The sequence below is a fragment of the Paroedura picta genome, chromosome 8 (genome assembly GCF_049243985.1).
Source record: "Paroedura picta isolate Pp20150507F chromosome 8, Ppicta_v3.0, whole genome shotgun sequence".
NCBI classification, from domain to species: domain Eukaryota; kingdom Metazoa; phylum Chordata; class Lepidosauria; order Squamata; family Gekkonidae; genus Paroedura; species Paroedura picta.
In genome coordinates this window covers 21,350,383-21,368,878 of record NC_135376.1, presented here as the reverse complement: position 1 = coordinate 21,368,878, position 18,496 = coordinate 21,350,383, and the positions used below count along the sequence as shown (strand labels likewise).

Genomic DNA, 18,496 nt, shown 5'->3' with positions numbered 1-18,496 from the left:
TGCACAGGGGATACCTTTACCTTTACCTATGCATTAAAAACAACTCCCAAAGTAGAATGTTAGCACATCAGAGATCAAAATGATCTCAAGTTTGGTCTTCGATATGCCATTTTTTCAACAAGCAAAACGTTTGGGGGCAGGAACTTGGGGGAAGCATTCAAAGATGCTACCCCCTGCCTGCTATCTATACTTTCACCTCAGGATTCTACCATCTTATTCAGCTTCGTACACAAGTCAGGGCCAAACTGTAATACAGCATCCGTGGTGACACCTCAGGGATGATCTCAGCGTTTTATCTCTGGGATTCCTTTACTTCTCAAATGTCATGGAGCCTCAACACTACTTGGGACTGCAGAGCAGAGAGATTAGGTGCTATTGTCCCCACTTACACACACACACTGCTATAAAGTGCCAAATGTTGCAGAGGGTATTTGGGCTCTTGAAAACAGCACAGAAGAGACAGGACAGCACAGAACTCTCCCTCTCCGGCAATCCTGAGTAGAGTTGACCCCTCACAGTATTTGAGTAGAGAGGGAGTTCCAGGGGGAAAATTGTGATGGCAGCCCCAGGAACATCGTATTGTCTAGTCTAGCCTTCGGTAAGCCCAGCAACTGGGGTGATAATCTCTCTCCCAGTCAAAGATGGCAGCTCAATTTAGAGCAGGCCATGGTGGTTTGAACCCAGAATCCTCCTTTGTCCAAGCCATATTTTCTGCTAATACACTTTTTACCTCCTACATCAATGACTACTTGTCTTCCAAACCTGGTTCCACTTCCAAAGTGGTTCAGCCTGGCTCTTCCAGATTTCTGAGGCAGGAGGATAATCATTTCTCTTCTCATCCTCTCACTCCAAGCCTGTCACCAGAAACACACGGATTCAAAGTTACACTCAAGCTACTTTCACTCCAATTTCGAGGCCTCATGAGGTAGACATAAAATATGGGAACATGGTAATGACATAGGGGAATAGGCCATGTCACGGTTTTTACAAAGGGCATCCATTTTCCTTAATGGAGCAAACGGTATTCCTTAATGGAGCAAAAGATTTAGTAGTGTGATAAAACAGCTTATAGCACTGTTAATAATTAGCTATACATTATGCTTCAGCAATAATCAAATTATATTGTTAACGGCACTATGGCATTAAATTCTGCATAAAACCATGCTCAACACAACCTGTTAATATTTAAACTGCATACTTACTTCCTGCTGGCTGTTAATGCAAGCTGCAAGACCGTTGTTAAATTACTTTTCAAAGAGCCACCAAGTACTATTTTTAAAATAATAATAATAATAATAAATCTTTGAAGTGTAGGAAGGGACTCTGACACAATGATAGAGTCTCTTCTTTGCATGCAGAGAGTCTGATATCATCAGTTTTCAAAAGATCTGGTATCATCTGACGTGAAAACCTGAGACCTTTAGAAGTTGCTGCCAACCAGAGGAGATAATATTGACCTGGGCAGAGCAACATATAAACCATTTTCCAGTGGTTACTGACCAGAGAACTGGCTCTGAACTTGGGATGTAAAGAACCCCAATTTCACTGGGCTCTCAAAGAGACATTTAGAGAGGGGTAGCCATGTTAGACAGCTGCATCGAGAATCAAAAAGGAACCTTGTGGCATCAAAAAGCCCCAATAGATCTACAAGTCTTGTATATTCATTAATTTTAAATATCCAAATGAACATGGCACAATGTTTTTAATTGCTGGGAAACTCTTGCTAGTACATATTACATCATTCACTGAGCAGTTTTGGTGACAACTTCAGTTCTCATTACACTACCCTAATACTAGACATGGACTCCAAAAATACTTTAAATAACTGTGCAATGCTCCTGTTCCATATGTAGCTTTCCGTGAGCTAACAAAAAGTATAGAAAATGTATATAAAACATCACAATCCCTAGTCCGAATCATAATAGCCTTTAAAACCCCTCAAAAATCACCAAGCCACACCCCAAATTAATAAAAGTCTTGCAATTCTTTTAAAAAGCAGACAGGATTACTCACAAATCTCAGAATAGGGGTGGCCCCCAGAGAGAGCCAATCAGATAGGGAGCCAGCTTGGTGTAGTGGGTTAAGGGTAGTGGCTTCTAATCTGGGGATCTGGGTTTGATTCCCCACTCTTCCACATGCAGCCAGCTGGGGGACCTTGGGCTAGTCACAGTCCTGATAGAGCTGTTCTCACTGAGCAGTCCTGCCAGGGCTCTCTCAACCCCACCTATCTCACAGGGTGTCTGTTGTGGAGAGAGGAAGAGAATGCAATTGTAAGCTGCTTTGAGATTCCTTCGGGGAGTGAAAAGCAGGGCATAAAAACCAGCTCTTCTTCTTCTTCATGATCCCTTCTTTTCTGGAAGAGCAGCCTGCACAATAGGCAGCTTGCACCCCAGACTGCCACTGCGACGGGATTATCCTACACTCTAAATCTACTCAGACTGGGTTAACTTCCAAGTACCTGAGATTCTCTCCCAGTAACACCTCTTGTTTTGTCTGGGCGCACTTTTAATCTCTCAGTCAACAGGAGGCAAGCAGTCCTTCCCAATTCTTCACCTCCATGGTCCTACAGCCCACCCTGCACACAACCAATGACAATGACTGTAAATAGCACCACCCATATGCTGCACTGCAGAGGAGGAGGAGGAAGGCAAGAGGACTGAAGTCAGGAAAGTATCCACAGATGTAATGTGAGACTTAAAAGGTAGCATTCAGACATTCTAGTGTCCAGGCTGCAAACCAGCCAACACTCAAAGACGCCTTTAATATGCAAAACTTAAGCATGTGATCTGTGATCGCTCATCAATGCCTCAAACTCTAAACCAGTGGTCCACAACCTGTGGGCCGTGGCCCGGTGCCGGGCCGCGAAGGCCATGGCGCTGGGCCATGGCTCCCTCTCCCCGCCCCCCCCCCACAGTAAAAAACTTCCCAGGCCGCAAGCTTGCGGCCCAGGAAGCTTCTTACTGCGGGAGGGTGGGGAGAGGGAATCAGGGCCGCGCCCGTGCAACGCACATGCGCGGGCCGTGTCTGCGCATCGCGAATGTGCGAATGCGCTATGCGTGGCCGAAATCGCGCATGCGCAGCACTTTTGGTCCTGCCCTGCCGGTCCCCAGCCTCAGAAAGGTTGGGGACCACTGCTCTAAACAACAGGAGCCAACTTGGAGAATGATTGCCAATAGTAATAGATTCAGCTGGGTAGCCGTGTTGGTCTGAAGGAGCAGAACAACGTTTGCGTCCAAAGCCACCTTTGTGACCAAACAAGTTTTATTAAAGGTATAAAGGTTTGGTGTGCATGTACACTTCTTCTGCTAGCACCCTGGCTTTCTCTGCCTTTGGAGAACTGGGCAGGCACACAAAGGCCTTGAATAAGAGTTTGCTGGTCTCAAAGGTGCCACTGGACAAATAATAAATAGGGCTGCTAGAGTTATCACAGATCTATGGAGGTCACCCTCGCAACTATTATGACCACTCACCTGCAACACTTCCTCCTCCCCTTGCTTCCACTGTTACTACTGCCATGCAGCCACTCCCTACCGTGGGCAAGAAAGTCAGAGCTGGAGACACAGTGCCCATAAAGCAAGACCGTTCTATCTCTCCACCTTCTCAAGAGGCAGGGCCCAGGCTGGAAGGGAGATCACAGATGGAGTCCATGTCAAGCAGTGCAAGGGCAGGGAGAATACCTGTGCCATAGCCATTGTAGCAGCAACAGAGTTGCCAGACAACAACCCTTGCTCACCACTGGCAACCAGAATAATATTACATTTCTAATGTACCTGGGCTGGAGCCACATATCAATAAATCTGCATCTATTACATTTCCAAGGCAGTGATGTCCAGGAACAGTGACCCTCATGCAACTAGACAGCATCAGAGTAATTTATTTCATGACACTTCCATTGTGAGAACTCCATTGTGCAGTGCTCAGGGCTAGTGGTGCAGAAGATTTGTTTGCACTTTGCCAAGACGCCGGCAACTATGTTTTGTTTGCACCTGCAGAGGACTGCTGCTTTAATGCAGTTGTGATAATACTGGCTTTCCCTGGCTTCTGGGAAAGGTTTGCACACCTAGTAGCCTATTGGCTAACATTTAACAACCGGTTATCCAAGTATGAGGCCAGCCTCGTTGCAGGGAGGGGACACATCTATTTTCCGTTCCATGAGTCCTAACAGAAGCAGCAGGCAGACACACAAAACACCCAGCCCTATTGCTACAGCAGACAGTAGCATATTCCTTGTTTGTAATCTTTGCATCCCTGGGGTCCCTGTCGTTCCACTGGGACCTTAAACCATAGTGACAGGACATATGGCCAGCGTACAACTTCCTTTTATTGTTTGCCCCTGAGTTAAGGACAGAAGTGAACTCTACCGGGCAAGCCATCTGTCTCTGTTTTCTTTTGGCTACCTCAGAAGAAGCTTAAATATCAGTTTTCTTATGACAGCCCCAGTTGAATAGAATTTGTGAGGCTACCTCAATCTCTCATGTAGTGTCTCCATGAAGACAGCTATCAAGTGACCAGTAACCAGCAATCAAACAGCAGGTTGGTTACTGAGAAGGAATCCATTTTTCAAAGTAAGCTGGCCCCCTTTCCTCATGATCCTCCTGCCTGCTTTTTCAGCTTCTCAACCTACTGGACTTCCAAATCTCCAGTGCCCTGTCTCTCTCTTGGTCTCCACTGCCCCTCAGAACCTCAGTAGACCAGAACTATCTTCCAATTTCCCAACACCCTCCCCCTAATTCTATGCTCCACCCTTCTTTTCCTCAGAGAGCATCATAGAATCATAGAGTTGGAAGGGGCCATACAGGCCATCTAGTCGAACCACCTGCTCTATGCAGGATCAGCCCTAAGCATCCTAAAGCATCCAAGAAAAGTGTGTATCCAACCTTTACTTGAAGACTGCCAGAGGGGGAGATCACCACCTCCTTAGGCAGCCTATTCCACTGCGGAACTACTCTGACTGTGAAAATTTTTTTCCTGATATCTAGCCTATATCGTTGTACTTGTAGTTTAAACCCATTACTGCGTGTCCTCTCCTCTGCAGCCAATGCTCATATTCCTTGTCAAATGTCCCTCAGAGCCATTATTTTCATTATCCTCTTCTTTCAGTCACTCCAGCTCCTGGGAAGTCCACCCCAACTCCTCTCTTAATCTGTCCTGGTCCTTCCATTTCCACTAAGTTCCCTTTCCATCACTCCATATGCTTCACGTGGCCATTACTTTTTCTGTCCTCCTCCCATCGACGATGCACTTCTCTCCCTGGGTCTCCACATATATTCCAGCAGATGAGAACTTCCGCTTTCTTTACAGAAGAAGGTTAAATCAAAATAAAGACTTGCAACCTTCGATCCATTGTCATGCAAGACTTTTAGGTATTTCAGGACCCTGGATTTGAATGCAGTCTGATCAGGGCTGAAGGAAGGAATGGGAGGTGAAAATGTAACAGTATACGGATGCTTGGTTTCTATGTCCCTTTAGTATGTCATTGAGGAAAACAAGCTGTGAGTAGATACTCCATAGGATTCATCCAGTAAATTCTTCTTAGGAAGGAGGAGGGGAAACCAGCAGAATGAGCAATCAGTCTCACTTGCCAGTGAAATTTTTAGGAGTTGCCTAAGGTTTGTGAGGACTGTGGTGGATTTATTCATGTAACTTTGGCTCATGGCAATTTCTATCCTATCTGAATTCAAAGTTCTTTTTGTATAATGAATCCCCCACCCAAAAAAAGAGAGCCCCATTAAAATATACACTCCATAGAGTATAGATTGGTTCAGAGAACAACTTAATCTAATCTAAAAAATATGCTCCAAGGGCTTTGCCTTACTCTTGGAGAACCAGATTTCAATGCAACCGTTTATAATTTTGTTGTAGCATTGAATAATCATCATCCAGCAGCTGAGTCCAAACTCTGCATGTAGGTGGTCCCCAAATGACCCATGCCACCCTACAGTTGCATTAAGCAATAAGGCTGGAAAAGAAAGTCAGGGGAGCTCAGGTCAACCACAGTAGCTCACACTGGGCTCAGTGGTCCATTACAACAGCACTAATGTATCAGCTATGTCAATAAAAGGTTAACATTTTCCATAGGAGGATCATGTGGTCAACTACACATTCAATATATAGCCCAAGGCTTCAATTGAAATCTACAAGTTAATCAATGACACCGACGTGCTCCTCTGTGCATGGTGTACATTGCTCACTGACATTCAAAGAGGTCATTTAGCTGATACTTGCGGGAGGGGGATACTTTACATTTCAGCCTACTCGGGATTATCTCTCATTCAAAAATATAAGGGAACTTGACTACGAAGAGCAAAAACACTTCAATATTTTTTTGTTTATTTCTTACATTTATGTACCGCCCTACTCTAAGTCTCAGGGCGGTTCAAAGGCAACAGTGATAATAGTAATAACAATAAACACAGAAAATAACATTCTAACAGAGTAAATCTAACAGAGCCATGGCTGGTCAGATTAGGCATATGGGTTCAAGGGAGGGAGGTTCGGGGGGCCCAGTAGATGTTGAGTCCACATGCAAACTTAGATTACTTTTGCATGTCCTGCAGCCATCAAGCAAATGAAAAACTGGCTGGTTATTACAAAACCTCTGGTCACTCTTCTACTTCTTAATCCATATGAACAGCACCCTAAAGAATACTACTGAGGCAAGGATGGTTCTTTGTATCAGCTGTGAGAACGCACAACTTTTGTGCTCTGCTCTGTAAGACGGGAGATAATGAAAAGTACAGGGCAAGCTTATTTAAACTTGCTTTAAGCATTTTTACCAAGCTACCACACAATCTCATTCTTCTCTTATTCTTCTACTTCCCCGCAGTCTGACTCTAGGAAAGCTGCGAGGACTGTAGCATCCTAGAGCTGTGCGGAAATGGCAAAGGCCTAGCTTTCCCCCTGCCCTACGCAATGGATTCGATAACTTCTCAGTATGGAACTCTTAAGACATTTCTGGTCATTTCTTTCTCCCTCTCTTTCTTATACATACAAATGCAGATTGCCACCACCATATTGTAGACAGGGAATAAGAGCAGGGGACTGAAACTAGAGGGTTTCCATAAAGGCACTGAGGTCAGATTGGAAGAGGAGATCCCCACTCAGTCTACAATTCTCATTCAAGCTTAAATGCTCAAGAAATGTGAACATCAGTCATCAGTCGGCTATAATGAAATGAGCACTCCTCTTCACATTAAAATGCCTCAAGGGAGAAATGAGTTAACAGAATGAATTAACAGAATGGAATACTCTTATCAGCACCCTGGGCCACTGGCCATTTGCTGCAAACAATCAGGGGTTATTGGCAATTTTGTAGACCTTTTTATTCCCCCCCCCTCTGCTCCACTCCCCACCCCCAGCCATCTCTTACAAAAGAAGGACCTAGTAACATGCACAGCCTATAGTCTATTGACCAGCACTCCACAAAGTAAATACTGTATAAATGTAGCTGGGTTGTCTTCTATATATAAAAAGGCTAACTTTAATCACATTGTTTGTATCCCACAGTCCCCCCCCCCCAACACACACTCACACACCCTTCCCAGTAGCCCATTTATGCAAAAGACACGATTGCATCCATGCATGCTTGGGTAACTTTCTACCGTTAAAATCAGTTGTGGTTAAACACATTACTATTCCTAGGAGACAGTCCTCTTCCATAGACATGCGTGCATGCACACACTTCCAATGTAGGTATATTTGGACCACAGTCATCTTGGAACGTAGGCCTCCAAGGGTGAAAGGACAGAGGCATTTGCTGCATTTCCTAGGCAACCCACCAAGCAGAGCTGGCATTGTTAACAGAAGGACTCCTACATGGATGGGCCCAGCGCCACCAGCTGATTCCACTCCTACGAATGTGAAAAATGGGAAATGCTCTTTAATCAGCTCCATCATTCCCCCACCTCCTCATCATCTATATTATTTTGCCAAACTTCACTATTGTTCTGCGAGACGCCTTGATGGTTAAGACGGTGGATGAACTCCCACTGGTTTCCGTCATAAAAGCAAAGGAGAAATCCTGAACAATTATTGCTCCTTTGAACTCAAAGCACGGAGGTCATTGCTAAGATGGCTTTAAAGGGGCTCTTAGAAAAGTTCTGCAGTTCTCAGACCTTCCTTGAACAGAAAACAAATTTTTGCATATGAAAAACCAATGCTGGGGGGGAGGGGTTAGGTTGGGAGCCTAACTGAGATATTCCAGTTCTGACCAAGCTCATAAGGAAGAGGGAAACAAATGAACACATCAGCCACTTGAAGATGCATTTCTTTTTCTGTATCCCATCTTTGCACTCACAGTGCACTGCTTTTACTATAAAAACTATGTTTCCATAGTTACTCTTCACAATTCAAGAAATGGCATCTATCCTTAGGCAATTTTAATTACTCACAGCTGACACAAACTAACAGAACCAAACAATGTGCAAAAAAAAGTGATTGTCTGACAGAGCTAAGAATGAGGCTAGAGCGACTACATCGTAGAATGGAACCCCTGCAAGACGTTTAAGCATTTGCCTTGTAAAAACCAACATATTTCCTGGAGAACTATGTTATCTTAAACATTTTTAAAGGAAATTGCAATTACAAATAGACTTTGAAGTAAATTTTGATATCTGCATATAAATAACTTATTTCAACTGTGCTAATAATGATTTTTTTAAAAATTTGAAGCAGTACTCTCCATATCAGTTTGGGTAGCCTACAAATTAGTTTGCACTTAAGCTCTCCTCTTTGTTTCTGCAGGCACACACACCCAGGTTTCCCTGCCTAATTATCTGATTTCTGGACTCAATGGGAATCCAGATCCTGTCAAAGTTGTGGTAATCTGTCCCATAAAATCAATTGCAATCCCCAAACTTTCAGGATTCTCCCTAAAGCCAGATATTTTGGTCAATTTACTTCCATATGGAGGGGATGATCCAGTGGCTTCATACAGCTTAGGAAAAAATAAACAAATGATTGAACTGGAGAACAAAGCGTCCAAGCCAAAAATGCTCTCCAGTTCAACCAAAATGGTTCCCACAGCCAAAAGGATTCAGCAATTAATCACAAAGCCAAGAAACCAACAACTACCACAACTCCCAATTGCGTTTGAAAACCCTGCAACACTCATTTTCCAAATCAGTCTATTGGGGGGGGGAGAGACCACCAACAAGAGTTTTGATACTTGATTACCATACATGTACTTCACAAGACCCTACCAGCTGCTTGAAAGAAGTTCAAAGGAGGAAGCTAAACTAAGCTCAAAAACTTTGCAAAGATTGTTGACACAGGAGCCTAAGCATATTGACAGGCACCAAATGAAACTGCTGGTAAATAAGCCCTGGGAGCAGGGACCAAGGCTGGGCTTGAAAGTCAAGGAAACAGGGCTATTGCAACTGGCTACCCCAGCCTTTAACAGCCCTCTGGAGGAAACTTGCCAGAGGCTTAAGGTGGTAAAGTGAGAAGGCCAACCGGAAAAGCTATCAAGAGCTCTTCAAAGCATAACCTTCTGTTCTGGCTTTCCCATACATCAACTCATCTGTTTAATACATAAGTGTATATTGCAGGAGGAAAGTATCTGGATGTTACTGTGAACCTCTCTCTAAGAAAGGGGGCGACCCAATTATGCCTAAGGATTCATCTCTTTCTGGCTTTGTTTAGGCATAGCTTCCAGTAATCAAAACGGAAGAGTGAAGAGAGTGGCTTCTAAAATATTTCATCCTTGCCTACACTGTCAGTGGGAAGACAGAAGAATTTGACAAAAAGTCTCTAAGACATTCCTTTTTTAAAAGACGCTGTTTGCAGCTCAATTCTATGCATGCTTGTTTAGAACCAAGTCTCACTGCGCACCAGGGGTTGTCCATAGGATTCGTAAAGAATCAACTTCTTAAAATTGCTGGGTAGAACCCATGTTGAAATGCCAAGTTTTTAAAAAATGCTCAATATGCAAATCGAGACAAAAATTAAGCCTGCTTTGCACAGCACCAGTTTCTGATGCAAGGATTCTGACCACCCTGCCAAGCATGCATTTATCACACAGCCTATGTTGACACATGCGGCTGAGAACACCCAACACAAAGCATGCAAGTGTAAGAAAGTGACCATAAAGCAGCTCTTTAGTGCATTCACAAGGCTTTCAAAGAACTGCAACCTACACATGTTGCCCCCATCGTGATGGCTTTAAGTGATAAATAGGATTACTCAAGAACAACATATATAAGCAGTGCTGCATAACTGCAGTTAGAGGCAGCTGCACAGTCATTAACAACATTATAATAGTAATAATCCTCAGGGCTTTTGCAACACTTTTCACCGCGCTTTCACACCCGATCTCTGAAGCACTTTCCTGCAAGTCATCCCCATCTAAATCAGCTGTGATTTCTTCTAAGCAAGTCAGATTAGACCAGGCTCTTTCTAGTTTGTAAAGCGTTTACTATCACCATACCTGTGCGGTGTGTAACTAATTCCATCCATTTTGCAGATGTAAAAACTGAGGACGAGACCCAGTGACTTGTCCTGCCACTGTATGAGACCACACAAAAGTTGGCACAGCACCAACTGGTTCAGTTTTTGAAACAAGCAGAAAGTCCTTCATTCCAGATAAGTCATCTACTGTCTCAGGAAAAGTTATGTCCCATCTAAAGAAGCTATAAAGGGCTATAAAAGATCACTTGGAATTAAATCAGTTGATTGTTTCATCAACCAACCTAAAAATGCCCCTAGTACCTGGCCAAATATTTACCTATGTATAAAAACTGCAGAGGGCAAATGTTCTCCAAAAAGATCCTTTTCTCTCACTCACAGAGGGCATAATACCTCTTAGAGAATCCCATCGGGAAAACAAAAGTACAAGGATAGTTGCTTCAGAATGGATTGCCTGATGTAGTTTCGTCCTCTAAGAACTGCAAACAGAGCTCTCTTCTGTTTCATCCTCACAACAACCCTGTGAAGTAGGCTAGTCTGAGAAGGGGTGACTGCCCCAAGGTCACACCCTAACATAGCAGACTGGGGATTTGAACCCTGATCTTCCCCACTCCTAGCCCCAACACTCTAACTACTACGCTACATGGGGGGGAGGGGGGTGTCCAGGAAAATAGCCTTTTGCTGAGAGGTCGCCAAAGTGATGCTCTGGCTTGGAACTTCTGACCCGCACCACCCACCCTTGTCCTTCTGTAATGCAAAGAGAAGCCGGCAAGGGTGGAGAGGGGAATGGGCTTGCCCAGGGGTGGCCACCCGCGGGCACCAGAGTGGGAGAGGCGCCTTCCCATTGCTTGTGGCTGGAGGAGGGTTCTGGGGAGGAGTTCCCGCGTCCCAAGAGGCCACGCGACCCCCCCCCCCCCGGGCCATCTGCGAAAGCCGCGAGAAGACAACAAAGCCCCTCCGCCCTCTCGGCTGCCCCTCGCCTTCCACATGGGCGCTCCAAAACTCTCGCAGCAACAGCCCCTTCCTCAGCCCCCCCCCCCTTTGGAAGCGCGCCTGCCCGGAGCCCCGCAACACCTACCTACCTGCGCGCCACGCACGCCGCGAAGCCTTCAGGCAGTGACCCCGTGGGCGACCCTTCCACCACTGGCCGGACTAAGGAGCCCGGCTCCAGCCTCTCCGCGGCTCTCCCTCCAGCCCAGCCTCCCAAAGTTCACGAGAGATCCCCCCCCCCCCGGCTCGGCCACTCACCTCCCGGCTCTTGTGCGGCCCCCCCGGTCCTCCCTTGCTGCCCAGCTGCCCGCGAGGCGACGCGCTCCGCTCGGGCTGCCGCCACAACCTGCTTTCTCATTCAAACCCACAACAAGCCACCCCCGACGGCGCCACGGCCGGCTGGCAAACCCGGAGCGGATCCCGCCGGACGGGAGTTCCTCGCGCGCGTTGCCCGGCCGTCGTTTGGCTGCTGGGAGAGCCTGAGGCGGCTGCAGCTTGCTTGCTTGCTTGCTTTTCGCTCAAGGCAAGGCTTTGGCCCCTAAGCCCTCGTGTAAGGATGCAGTGGGGCTTACTCCATGGGGCAAAAAGGGCACTCTAACCCGCCCTTCCCGTGAGGCTCGAGGCGCGTACCATCAGGCAATAAAATAGTCACAAATGTCAAAATAGTGTCTTGAAACATTCTGCAGTTTTCTAATACGTCTGCCAGTTAACTTGAATCCTGAGGAGGGTTTCCAATTCTTTGTATTGAGTTTACTCCATCAACACCAGTTGTCTCAAGCTCTGCGCCTAGTCTTCACGTTTACACGAGCAAACAGAGAGTATTTGATACAGTAGCTACTCTCTAAGTGTGATGCAGATACTGTCTGTAGCAAATAACACAGCAGAAGAGGCAGTGCATAGTTTAATAGCAGAACCTGACTACCTGTGTGTATGTAGAACAAAATTTGAGTCCAGTGGCACCTTTAAGACCAACCCCACTTTGTTCTGAGTATAACCTTTCCTCTGCATGCACCAGGTATCTACCTGAGGGATACCAGGTATTGGAAGGAGTGTGCTTATGCACAAAATCTTATACCCAATGGGGGGGAAACTTGGTTGGTCTTAAAGGTGCCAATGGACTCTAGGTGTGTTCCCTTGCTTCAGACCAACACGGCTACCCACCTAAATCTACTTACATGTGTGTGTGTGTGTGTGTTAGGGTACATCAAATACAAATCAGTAAATTAAGGACTGGGAGACAAAAGGGACGTCCATGAATGCTGTCCAGTGCTGCTTTTATTTATATTTATTCATCCACAATGTTTCTAAGCTGCACAAATTTAAAACATTTTACTTTATTTATGTTGCGATTGCAATTTATTTATTTGATTTTAGATCCTGGTTTATTAACTGCATAACTGTTTACTGTTTTTTAGGGGGTCAAACTCTCTAATACAGTGCATAGAAAGAGAAACTGTTTAGGATAAAAATGTAAGGATCTTTATCAAATTGTTATGTCAATGAAATCAAGTTTGCATTTTGTGGAAGAGGAAGGGAATCCCACAGTAAAACACAAAAGCCTTTTATTTTTGCACATGTTTTGACTCTTCCTTTTCAATGATAACAAAAGAGAAAGGAAATGCTGATGTGCATCAGGAATTAATATTTACATTGGGGCAATATGCACATACACATTTCACATAATTTGCTCCATGTAAGTTCAAATTGCTCATTTAATCTGAGAGTACTGCAAGCATTCACTTCATTACAGGGAGGATGTATTACAAGATGTCTCCTTATGCCCCTCCGCAGGGCACCTCTCTGCGAGTTCCCTCACTGGCAGCCTTCAAGCAAAGGTTGGATACACACTTTTCTTGGATGCTTTAGGACAGGTTGACTACCCCTGCACTGGACCACTCTTTACTTGCTCATGCCTCATGCCCAAATTGTCACCCTTGTCAATCTTCTGTCTTCCAGTTATGATGACCTATCCCACCTACTCCCCAAGCCTGTTCTTTCCCAGACAATCCCCTCTCCCTGCCTGGTAAACAACCAATGTGCAAGTACAAGAGAAGGGCAGTGGTTCATTGGCAGAACATCTGCTTTGCATGCAGAAGGTCCTAGGTTCAAACTCTGGCATCTCCAGTTCAAAAGATCCAGGCAGTAAGTAAAGTGCCTGAAGCCCTAGAGAGTCACTGTCAGTCTGACTGAACAATAATGGCTTTGATGGACAAAGGGTTTGATTCAGTAAGTAGAAGTCAGAACTTCATGCATTCAGTTACAGAAAGTTCTCTCCAAGGGCTACTACTAAAAAGTGCTGAACTAGATGGGGATGTGGTGATTAGGAGGAAAGGAACCCAGAGGAGTGTCATCCTGTAAGCCCTTTGCAGTGAACATAAACACAACTCTTGCAGCACCTTAAAGACTATCAAGCTTGTATTCGAAAGTAAGCTTTTGTGGAATAGAACTCTGTAGGCTCTAGTCCATGAAAGCTGGTTCTAGAATGATTTGTTAGCACAATGTACCACCAGAGTTCTCCTTGGGGATCATTCGTGAAACATACTAGAACTGGAGGGAAAGTTGTTTTTATGGGGTCGCCTTGTGCTCTCCCACACACTTTGGATACTGTCTGAAATTGAGGATTTAGGTGTGGCTATTGCACCACATACCTGAGCATTCCATTCGACCCTACAGGGCTTGTGGGCACCATCCAGCCACAAGATCAACAGAGGATGCATGTATTGTGATATTACAAAGGATTCCACATCCTTGTAATAATGACTCCACGTTAGCCTTTCTTTTGCCACTGAGAAAACCCTGAAACACTCTTCAGGTTTTGAGAAACCCAGAAGTGGCATGATCATGCAGAATATGGTTGGGAAGCATAGCTGTGTACACCCTCACCTGGGGACCCTTCCCTCCAGCCCCATCATTGGTCCATTTATTTATTTGTTTGTTTGTTTATTTTTTATTCTTTAATCTTTAATTCATACCCCACCACTCACAATGATGTCACCTCGTGGCAGTTTATAATATAAAATACAATCACAAATTCCCCATAAAACCCCTTAAAACATTAAAATCCCTAAAATTCCAATATCAATACCAAATATATATATGGGGGGGAGTTGATATTACCACATATGGTCATTCTAATGTATTGTAACATTTGGTTTGGTTATAAAAAGGTTAATCAGCAGAGGAATTGTTCCCACGCGAGGGAACTTTGGGTGGGAAAACTGCCTATACAGAGAGCTGCCTTCCTTCTGTTAGTTCAGGGGTAGTCAACCTGTGGTCCTCCAGATGTTCATGGACTACAATTCCCATGAGCCCCTGCCAGCAAATGATGCACATTGTCCTTAAAAGTGCCCAAGCTTTTCCGTGACACAGTTGCTGTGTGATTTTGTTTCACAATATTAATCTCTCTGGGGAGAAACAGTGATCTGGACAGACTGTTTCATGAACACAGCTTTCTACCTTCCCAAGGGGTCAGAAGTTCCAGGACACTTGTTTCAGATCATCTGTGAGAGAAAAGACAGGAGATCTGTTTGTTTACATCACCTTTAAGGGCTTTTCTATTGAAAGCCGAGATATTAACCCCATCAATCTGTATGGATTATAGGCAAGCAAGAAGGCATGCAGGTAGGTAACAATGTTCAGGAGAGCAGTCATGGCTACCATATAGGAGCCGCTCAAGACACTCCACCTGCAGAAAAAATCCGGCTTCTGGCTGCCTGCAACTTCCCATTTTCTTCTCAGTATAACTTTTCTGTTACATTTGAAACAGTGATTTTGTTCCTGAGACACAAAAGCATCCCAGTACACTTTGCATGCTTTAAAAACTGAGGGGTGATTCTCCTGCCTATGGCTGCGTTTCATCTTAAAACACTCCGGAGCTGCCTTTTTGCGATCCAGCGCCAGGAATTCCAGCATCTTCTTGCGTCCTCCCCAATTCAACCTGCTACTATTGTTTGCCGGTTCAAAGTCTGCTGGGAGGACTAAGAAGCTTTTCATGCACCTATTTCAAATTTTCCTCCAATAAGGAAAAGCCAAGGAAGTTTGGGGTCGATTGTGAGCAACTGCCACTTGGCCCAGAGAAATGTCACTGGGATCCGGCTAGGAAGAAAGGCATTGCTCGGAAAGCTCTCCCAATTATCAAGAGAAGAAAAATCCTTTAAGCTCTCGCCCCTCTTATAAATGGGGAGTGTAACAGTGGCAGTTTGCTGCACGTCTTTGCAAATGAGTCAACCACGATACTTTTTTATGTTGCAGATTTATAGGGGGCATTTCAAGGGGTATTCAAAACACATCTCTTACATTCTCAGTAAACCTTAGAAACACCCTGTAAAAAGGGATAATCATTGCAGGTATGTAAAAGAGTGGGGGGTGATCCAGAAAGTTTAACCCCCCCCCCAAAAAAAGAAGAGCTGTTTTTATACCCCACATTTAACTACCTTAGGGAATCCAAAAGTGGTTTACAAACACCTTTCCCTTCCCCTCCCTACAACAGACCCCCAGTGAGATAGTTGGGGCTGAGAGAGCCTTGAGAGAACTGTGACAGTCCCAAGGTCACCCAGCTGGCCTTATGTGGAGGAGTGAGGAATCAAACCCAGTTCTCCAGATTAGAGTTCATGGCTGTTAACTACTGCACCGTGGTTTCTCAGAGAGATGCCAGCTGAGTTTAGTTCCAGTGGAAACCTAAGCAAGTTTACTGCTAAATAAGTCTGAGTTCAGTAAGGTACTTGCTGCTTGTTAGATTTTTAAGCCTGCAAGGGTCAAGAAGTCACCACTGGCCCTTTTCTGTGGGGCCTCCCCATGGCCCTTTGCCTGGCAGCATCCAGCCTTTTTTAGTGCCGTGTGAAAGACAATCTTATCTTTGCCCAGGCATCCTGGTTCATGTGTTACAGGTGCCTTTTATTTGGCTCTTAGATGTTGGCTCTTGCCACAGAATGCTTCCAGTGGGTTCACGCTGCTGTTTTATTTTGAATCCGGCAATATGGACCTTTAGACTATATGCTGAGTAAGTATTCCACAATTTAAAAAAAGGTCAACCAAGAATCTTTATGGTGGAACAGGGACTTGAACATGGAATTTTCCTCATCCTAGCCCAGCACCTCTTAACCACACTGGATCTCTAGAAAGAGTGCTTTGGATCATAGCCACAAAATATTCATAGCTGAGATATCACTCAAAGAACACCCTTCTGAAAACACGCACTTCCAGTTGCGATGCTACACCCACTATCACGTGCAAGCAATCCTCAAAAATCCCGAGAAATGGGGGAGTTTAGAAGAGTTTTCTGGGGCTGTGAGAGGGGACTCTTGTCAGTCTGATTTCTCAACTTAGGAGACAGTGCTCAGGAGGGGAGGTGGAGTGAGGGGGGGGGGCTCTGACCTCTAGGATCAGCCAGCTTAAGTTTCACCCTTTCATCACTGTCCAGCAGCAGATTGGCTGAAACCATAGAAACAAGTCATTGATGTCATTCAATTCAACCAAAGTGACTGCAGCTTCATAGGAAAGCATCGTGGGCCCCAGACGAAGAAACTTTATCCAAAGGTAATTGGATGTGACATGGGGAGTTTAAGAACCCCCCCCCCAAACACCCATAAATGCCAACAAAAGAGACAAGGAAAAGAGATCCCCCTTGGAATTTTGTAGCGTTATTATCCTAACAAACTTGCCAGGCTCCTAGAGTACCTGCTGCACACACAGTGTTCCTATACCCCACCGAAGTAACCTGATCAGCTGCTCTGGACCCTGGGCAACAATAGTCAATGGTCTTTCTGAGTGAAATGTGGCATTTCTTTTTAGGGGCCGAAAAAGGCAAACTACTTTTTCTTTTCTTTTTTAAAGGAAGACTAAAATCCTGGGAATATTAGAAGTCACCGACAATTTGCCATGAGGTCAGGAGTTCATTTCACTCTTAACGCCTAAATCATTCTTTAAGGCTGTGCCTAAATGAGAGCTGAACCATGACAAATTAAATTTTAAAGAAGGACATATAATGTAAGTGGCTGCTTTAGTATGATGGGCACCAGAATGAGTGGTGATCTGGAAAGCTTCTTCCTAATCGCTTGCTTGTGGATTTGTTAGGCAGCATTGAGAGAGCCCCCTCTGGGTGTGCGTCAGCCGCAATCCACTATCGGAAAAACAGGGGTGACAATCTTATATACTAATAGCGACGTGTGTCCCCGATAAGCTGGATATCTCAACCCACTGATCAGGGCCACAGACAAAGAAAACAGATCCTTCTACAAGCTTGGGGGACACATCAGCTTTGCAAAAAAACCCTGAAAACAATTAAAAATACTTAGGGCAGTTAAATACCCCCCCCCAAAAAAAACAACAGAGTTCTTTACCTGTCCAGACAACACATCTACTCTAGAGCTAGGCAGCAGTGACAGTGGGGGGAGAACCATGGCCAGGAGCCAGGGCAACCTCCAGCAATGGGAACAGTGACTACAGGGACGCTGTGGCAAGGCCAGCATCAGAGGCCAAGGGCTGCCCTTGCTCTGACAGTGACGTTGGGGTCGCAGCTGCCCTGGTAACAGCCCTGAGGATGGGAAGGGAGAGAAACCACAGTGGCATTGGAGGGGAGAAGCCATGGCGGGCCTGGAAACGGAGGCTGGCGGGACCCCCAAAAGGCCTGGCAGCAATGGGGATGGGGGGAAGAAACAGTCAAGAGGGGCAAAGGGATCCCTTTTATCGGAGCACTTATTTCTAAGATAAGACTTTAACTTGATACATTTCTAAGGCTGACATATATTGGTTTTTAATTCCCCAATTGTTGTGAGCCACCTCAAGACCATTCCTAGAGGGGCGGACTATAAAATAAAAAATAAGTAAAATCTTGTGGGCCTCCCTTGTAATAATACTAATTCAGTTATGTGGCTGTTAATAATGTGATCACATGCATAAAGGACTTAGAACATGAAGGTGGCCAGCTCTGGGCAGGGAAATACCAGGCGATTTTCAGGGTGGAGCTTGAGCATCCACCTCCCAAAGTGGCCATTTTCTCTAGGTGAACTGACCTATGTGGCCTGGAGATCAATTGGGTTAGTGGGCGATATCCAGCCACCCTAAATAAACGCCCTAAATAAATGCTTTGGGAAAAGGAACTCCT

At 45.1% G+C, this 18,496-nt stretch overlaps 1 protein-coding gene across 3 annotated transcripts in view; it reads right to left on the bottom strand.

The window, feature by feature from the left end:
* The window catches only part of PLCH1 (phospholipase C eta 1), a 153,876-nt gene extending 142,054 nt beyond the window's left edge, over nucleotides 1-11,822 (bottom strand). For 2 of the 3 annotated variants that reach the window (XM_077348630.1, XM_077348632.1), the window contains exon 1: nucleotides 11,653-11,822. The gene's annotated coding sequence lies outside the window, so the exon portion shown is untranslated. Of the gene's footprint in view, nucleotides 1-10,426; nucleotides 10,771-11,652 lie in introns of those variants that run through there. The other variant, XM_077348626.1, reaches the window with a different exon arrangement.
* Nucleotides 11,823-18,496: the final 6,674 nt, after the last annotated feature.